Source organism: Poecilia formosa, unplaced genomic scaffold, assembly GCF_000485575.1.
Source record: "Poecilia formosa unplaced genomic scaffold, Poecilia_formosa-5.1.2 Scaffold0, whole genome shotgun sequence".
Taxonomy (NCBI): domain Eukaryota; kingdom Metazoa; phylum Chordata; class Actinopteri; order Cyprinodontiformes; family Poeciliidae; genus Poecilia; species Poecilia formosa.
Genome location: NW_006799939.1, coordinates 411675 through 419210, shown reverse-complemented (window position 1 = coordinate 419210; position 7536 = coordinate 411675). Strand labels below are relative to the sequence as shown.

At 38.4% G+C, this 7536-nt stretch overlaps 1 long non-coding RNA gene across 2 annotated transcripts in view; it reads right to left on the bottom strand.

Annotated features, from left to right (window-relative positions):
* The window catches only part of LOC107833453 (uncharacterized), a 107962-nt gene extending 100670 nt beyond the window's left edge, over positions 1–7292 (bottom strand). The window contains exons 1-2 of one of the 2 annotated variants that reach the window (XR_001659307.1): positions 7176–7292; positions 4935–5304 (exon numbers count right to left, since the gene is read on the bottom strand). This is a non-coding gene — a long non-coding RNA (uncharacterized LOC107833453). Of the gene's footprint in view, positions 1–4934; positions 5305–6567; positions 7138–7175 lie in introns of those variants that run through there. The other variant, XR_001659366.1, reaches the window with a different exon arrangement.
* Between the last annotated feature and the right edge of the window lie 244 nt (positions 7293–7536).

Below are 7536 nucleotides of genomic sequence, written 5' to 3'. Positions count from 1 at the left end.
ATATATATATATATATAAATAAATAACAACCCTCCACAGATAGTTAGTACAGACGTTCCCTCCCCGATGCACTGATTCCAACATTGGGCAAGTGTGGTAATTAAGAACAACATACACTCTACATACCGGTACATCCAGTATCTACAAGTTTTAGTTTTATGCAAACCAAGAATGCAAAGCCTATGAAGTGAAAAATTAGGTGTGGATGTGCAGCCTTCAATGGCATACACAAATGAGTTGATTTCAGCTCACATAAAGCAGATGGAGCATGACAAATGTTAGGAAAGCTGCAATTTATGTCATGAAAGCATTACTGATAAGCAGAGTAATTAGAATGCACACACAGGAACTTGGCACACAGTTAGAGACACTATGTTGTAGCAAGTTCAGTACCGAGGCTTTAATCATAATCAGGTATCCTAAAATGTTCTTTTTTTCTTCTTTTTTTTTTTTTTGCTTTTTGGCTTTGTTCTTTGTTTTCTGCAGGAGGTTTATCATCTAAAATAAATGCAGATTTTAATTTGAGAGAAGACAGCTTCATCTGTGGAAAACTGGATTACTTGCAATGAGTCAAATCTAAAATAATTAACCTTAATTAAATAATTAGTTTAGATACACATACAATTATTCCTAAAAAAAAAAAAAAAAAGGAACATGTCAAATAAGCACAGGCAGTATTTTGTTCAGTTCCAGAAAGCTTCAACACTTCCCAAAATGTCAAATGCTTCTACGTGTGCTTTTGCTTTCAGTAACAAAATTCTTATTTATAGGTTTTGGCATAAAGTCCTCCCGACTGGCTGAAAATATTTTTGGAATGCAGAGTTGAACGTATGGCAGCTGAAGGTTAGTAGCTTACCAAACATTCCATCGATGCAATCCTTTGCAATTGCAATAATGCACACATTGGTGTTACAATGACAACTCCAATTCCTTACATTATAGCTCAAGGAAACATGGACCAACACTCAAAGACAAAAACAAGGACGTAGGGTTCTCAAAGACCCATCTAAAAACACCAGTGGTGATGAGTACATTGTTGACCACAAGAGTCAACGTAGATGAAATAAAAAGTTCCTTTGGTTCAAGGTTTTATACTTATTCAGACCTGGGAAGAGCTGAGAGCACATTACATATACTTTTCACACTTTTCAAGAATGTCTCAGCGCAGTGAAAACATTTCAAATCACCTTCATGCCAAAAGACAAAAATCAAGCCAAATGACAGATGGAGACGTTACACTTCTCTGACTATGTGTGAGCTTGTGTTGTCATCTAATGAACATCATGACTCATGTGGAATCTCCCTCTTCCACTGACCTGAAACTGTCTCACCTGTGTGTCACAGAGTTGACTGACCTGGTTTTTCTCTAATTCAATCATTTCCAGGTTCTGTGGCTCAACAGCAGCGGGATGCAGGTAAATGTCGCACTGCAGGTCATAACACTTGCTGTTTAATAGAGGACATAAATAGATTTTAAAGCAACAATGGAAATGTATACGTATACATACATCAGTTAATAATTTTAAAATTGTAATCGAAGCCAAAAATATCCACATCCATCACGGGTGCCCAAAGTTGGTCCTCGAGGGCCGGCATCCTGCATGTTTTAGTCCTCTCCCTAGTGGTAGTAACAACCTCCTTAGCAAGTTAACGTTCTCCTTAGGCCTTATAACGAGTCATCATTTGATGCAGGTGTGCTAAACCCTGGGAGAGAACTAAAACATGCAGGATGCCGGCCCTCGAGGACCGACTTTGGACACCCCTGACATAAATGAAAATGTCATATGAAGACGTCTGTTCTGAAAAGGCCTGGAAGGTTTTGTTACAGAACATTTCTGTACTTCAGGGAAGTATGACTCATCTGCAAACCTACCATGACATGAACTTACAGGTCAATCAACGAGAGCATTAAAAAGACAAGCAGCTAAGAGAGATTTGCTGGAACATTGGAGGAGCTGAAGAGATCCAACGTTCTGGGGGCAATTTTTGCCCAATGTGTGGGAGAAGGCGCTCCACTGAGAAAGACCCAACATGGAGTCTTTGGCCAACATGCAAAACTCTGTGATGTAGAAAACTAACACTGGACCTCAACCTGAACACATGGTAAAACATGATCATGCAGTGGGGATGCTTTTCTTGGTAACACTTTATTTGAAGGGGGTGAATAAGACTGACATGATACTGTCATAAACATGACATAACACCTGTCATGAACATGAATAAGCCTTCATGAATATTTATGACTGTTGTCATAAAGTGTCATTCGGTAAATTATGACACTTTTAGTACAAAGTTGACATGATTCAAAATCTCTTTGTTATGACAACTTGACATTAACCAAGAAATCATTACTCATATAAATTTGTTATAAAAGTATTAATGATTGCACTTTAAAGATTAGGTAACTTTATGTTATAAAAAGTAAAGTTTAAACAGTAACAGTAAGCGTTGGCTTAAAACAAAATCCTGATGAAATACATTGAAGTGTGTGGTTCTAAGGTGAAATATTTGAAATGATTCAAGTGGTACGGATGTTTTCATGAGGCACTGTAATAATCCAACTCAGACTAAAACCCACTGTAAACCAACACTCTCCATGGATGCTATACACACAAACACAAAACCTCTGTGTTGTCTGGGTGACCGTTTGCTCATTCACATTCATCCGTGTGTGTAGTTTACTACTAATTAAATCCAGGTGAAAAGATGTCCTCCCTACTAACTCAGTCATTTCTGAACTATTTACATCCGAGTCCTTCGCTACAGGCCGTGCTCCAGTTGTATCTGTGCCTCGGCGCTGCAGAGAAATGCATGGTGAAAATGTGATGCTGCAGGACCATGTGGGTTGTCACGCAGGAGTAGCTGGTTTGAGGGGGCTGGGGGGCGGAGCTCGGATGATGACGAAAACGGTTGTAAGTTGTAATTGGCTCCCAATGACATCACTGATAAAGACCTCCACAGAGGGAGCGAGAGAAAGGGCTGAATCCCACACTCGCACTCAGATGAAGTCATGCATCTTTAGAGAGCTGCTTGGTTCCACACAACTGTGTTGCAGACATCTAACGCAAGGTTATGAAATTGGTCTCATGTTCCCCCTTATGAAACTGAACCGCTGGATGTCACATGAAGTAGGCAAGGCCAGAATGAGATTTTCAATTTTGAGTGAAACTATCCTGGTTTCATTAAGTTATTATAGGGATTAAAAACAAAAATGTCGAACATCACCAAATTTCTGCTTTCGAATGAGAAAAAGTAAGAAATATTCCAACTGCTGTTGAAATTGTATAACTTATTACACCTATGGTCATCTCATCTTTAACCATTTTTTATTTTGTAATTTTGCTTCTGCTACATAAAATTAAGAAAAAGTCAATAGTTGCTTCCAAGTGTTTATAGTGCATAATGTATCTTTCTAAAATGTGAAACTTTATAGTCACATACGCACAAGAAGCTGATATGAGTGAGGTTTGATACTCTGGTCGTTATCTTAATAAATGTGATGTCTTCGTGTCGGTGGTTTTCCCGACTGAAAATATTTTTGAAAGAGTCAATTTTTTCTTTCTTGTAAGCATTGTAAAAGTACAGATGGCTTCATTCTGGCAGCTGACCAGCAGGGCACAGCAACAGGTGGGAGAGGGGCAGTCCTGTGTTAATCTATGCCTCTAGGAGCTAGAATACATTGCAGCTCACTCCAGCGCTTTCTCTGACATCTTGTAAATAGAACTTTAAATCAATGGAAAAGGAAAATTTTCCCTCCAAATTCTTGCAGAGTTGATCCACTGCTAATACAGCACATTTGGAAATGTAACCAGTCAAAACATTGAACACAGAGTTCATCTGAGTTAGCTGAATTTAGACAACAAAATAAGAAACCATGACTTCTGGTTATTCTTTTTATTTTACTACAAATTTTAGAGAAGGTGTGGGTTGCTGGCAGCATTAAAGGTTGAAAACATTACATTTTCACAATCACAAAAATGTTGTCACGTTGTCAATGCAACGAAAAAGTCTTTTTCATGAGAAAGTGGCCAGAGCTATCTCGGGTAGCATAATGGATAAAATGAAGGAGCCCTGCCCCTCCCCCATCTGTTTCTGAATACTGCTTGGCAGTTAGCCTAACTTACAAAAAAGAAACAAATTTGGTGATGTTGGGTAATATTATTTCTGTTTGCTTAAAGCACAGACAGTCTGAATTTGTTTGGCCCCTGGAACACAATTTCAGATGGTGAAACATTTATGAATATGCAGTCATCGAGCTTCACGGAGGATGTCTGTTTAGCAGCTGACTGTGGGTTGACTGCTGGAACAGACAGCCTGACTAACCAAATAATATAAGCTTATTATACCTATGCTAATGTATAAGAAATAAAATTTGCCTAAGCGGATATATAAAAACAATCAATACATGTAATATAAAGGGTCTATTTATTTATTTTACCTGTAGTAATGAATATATTATGGTATTTTGCAGCAGAATGAATATTTCTGGATTGAATTTTATGTCAATACTGTAATATTGTAAAAACTTTTTGCTGAACCTTTTCATTCTATCAGAGCCTAATTCTGCTCCAGGCCTTCCTTAGTCTCCCATTTCGATGAAAATAAAGAAGAAAAAATAAGTCCTTGGTTTGTTTTAGCAGTTTGCCTTAATTGCTTCAGTGGTTCTTGTTTCTAGATAGAATAACTATGGTGGACAAGCTGTTGACAGGCTAATGGTACATTTGTAATCTGTAAATTACAGCATGTGAGATGACAATGTCTTTACCACGGCCTCATTCTTGAACAGTATCTGAATGGTAATTTTTATTCTTTATCCTCAGTAATACTAGGCAACTTTTCATTACCTGTCTTTTGTGTGTTTGTTTGGCTGACACGAGAGAGGAAACAAGCAGCTGGACAACTGCCAGAGCCCACTCAAAAGTAATATCACCTACCCGTGCCGAGGGCCGAGGAGGATCAGAAGTGCAATATCCTGCTATCCCAGAGACTCTGGCTCAAGATGTGTCTTGCGGAGAGATTTACCATGAATTCGGATAATCCTTAAAGTGTCTCCATGAGTTTGGGATTTTCACGTGTGCCCTAAAACGCAATCCAACTGGCACCGCTGTTGCAAAAGTTTAAATCCAACCTGAGATAAGTCTTTACCTTCTCCCCAAAAAGAACCTGCACAGTCTCTTAATCCTCCTCTCCATCTTAAAGCGTCGTCTGATAGGTGATCCTGTGGCATCTTCGTATTGTTTCAGTATATTGTTTTTGCCCATTTTCTTGACCTTCCACAGGAGACGCCTTGCTCGATAATTCCACCTAAGGGCAAAGAGGAATCGAGAAACAGATTAAACATACTGTAGCAACTAAATCAAAGTTTTGCTCTGTAAACTGTAAAGTATTTTTTTGTAAAAGAGTAGCCCATTGTCAAGAATTATCCAATAACTATTACAGTTTGGGTTTTTTTTTTACACAAAATTTAATGTTAAACTGGTGAGAAATCAGTCCCATAAAACAGTAAGATGGCTTTGTTGTAAATTAAACAGTAACTTACAAATGTACTGTGTTTCATGTTGTATTTCTATTTTAAATTCCAGTTTTTACTTTTTTTTTCTAGCTCGTGGAAAAGAAATAAGACTGACAAACAAAAACAGCAGTAGCCTATTTAATTTCAATATGGAGCACTGGCACTTTTTACCTCATTTAGATATGAACACTGAAATTCAAAGTTGTTTATCTTAGTTATTTTCAAGAATACATTTTAAATCTACAGTAACATGACATATAGTATGTAACTTCTGAGAATATCGTGTAAGGAAATCCCTAGCTTTAAAGTTATACTGTTTTTTTTTGTTTGTTTGTTTTTTTTCAACAGCAAACAACTATCAAAACAACAGAAATGATTGATTTAAAGAAGTTTTTTTTAATCACATTAATAAAGCAGAACAAAGAACTTCAGTAAGTTTGGTCAAACTTATTCAAAGTCATCTGGTTAAATCAGTTTTTATTCTTCATTACAGATTAATAGTTAATATCAGACCGTTTAAAAGTACAACACTGATGAATGTACCACTTCAAATAGTTTGGACAAACTATATTTAAATACTGGGTTCCTTTTTCTTCGTTTGTTTGTTTGTTTGTTTGTTTGTTTGTTTGAGTGTGTGTTGTGTTGTGTGTACAAAGCCCCATTAAATGCTGCTGTGTTTTGGTCCTGACAAGTAAAACTCCAGTTGGTGAGTATCATTTTTAAGATGCAAAGTAATGTGTTTATTCTTAAATAACCTAAACTGAAATATCAATATTAGCAAAAAAAAATGTCCTATGAAGTGAAGAAAATCAAATGGGACATTTCCAAGTGGATTTGCGCTCTTTTCAGTCGCTCTTCTTCGTATGAGGCTGAGAACAAAGGAACCTTTACAGTAACAAAGACGCGCTGCAGCGACTTATACCTGTTGATCTGTTTTCAACGCACCGCAGCAACTTTCTTAAGGATTCTACGAACGCATTTATTTTTTCTTTTCGTCTGGCAACATCGTTCTTGCCCTTCAAATACAGCATTAGAAAAGTTTGATTGTGACTCACTGGCTTGTTTCTTGCAGACTTTACACCTGATTGCATTGTAGAGAATTTCCTCAGTGCAGCGCCAACTTCTCAAAAACAAAAACGCAACTTATGAAAAAAATCATAATAAAAAATCTCTATACACGAGACTACATTCAACTATTTACATGAACTAATCCAGTCACTTTTTTTGTTTTTCCTGCGTGCGTGCGTAAAGCGTCCTTCCCTTGCAAACTTCTGACAGGCTTTGTTTTGCGTGTCGCAACATCCCCGGGAGACAAAAACACGGCACCAGCACTTACTCCATCTCACATCCATTAAAATCCCAGACATAACACTTTGAGAAGCAGAACAAGTTTGCTATGAGTGAGCGTTATGAAGATGCGTCTTTGAGCATCCCCTCAAGTTCTCTCCTCAAAGACAAAGGAAAAGGGGACCGCTCCTCTCGCGCTCTCTCTCTCTTGCCTTGATTTCTCTATGTCTCTCGTCCTCTCCCTCCTGCTTTGTGCTCAAGTTTTGAGCGCTGACGCACCAAGTACAGCCGCAACTTTTCACTGGAAACACACTCAAACCAAGTCACTCCAGAGACGGGGCAAGCGATTGCAGCATCCCGGTCGGAGGCAACTCACCTGGGCTGGTTTGCTGTGCGCGCGTTCCCGTGCGTCCGTGGAAAAAAGTTTGAGAGGGGCACATCAAGCTCTGTGTTGTGGAGTCCCCCCTTTGTCTACACGTGTGATAGATGGATGGGTCTCCGCTTGGCCGCGCCTAGTTCACTTCGCTCTCCACAGAGTCCCGCCCTCTCAAAGTCAAACAACTATGCGCACAAACAATATCGGACAGAGGAATCTCGTGATTGTTTGAGAATATGATTTGGACGCATTTTTGGATGTGGTTATTTTTCTCTTTCACGTAAACAAATTTGGTGTGATTGGCTCCTGTTTTTTCATTTGACTGAAAAGCCGCACTAAGTTAACTCTAAGGCTGCTCATT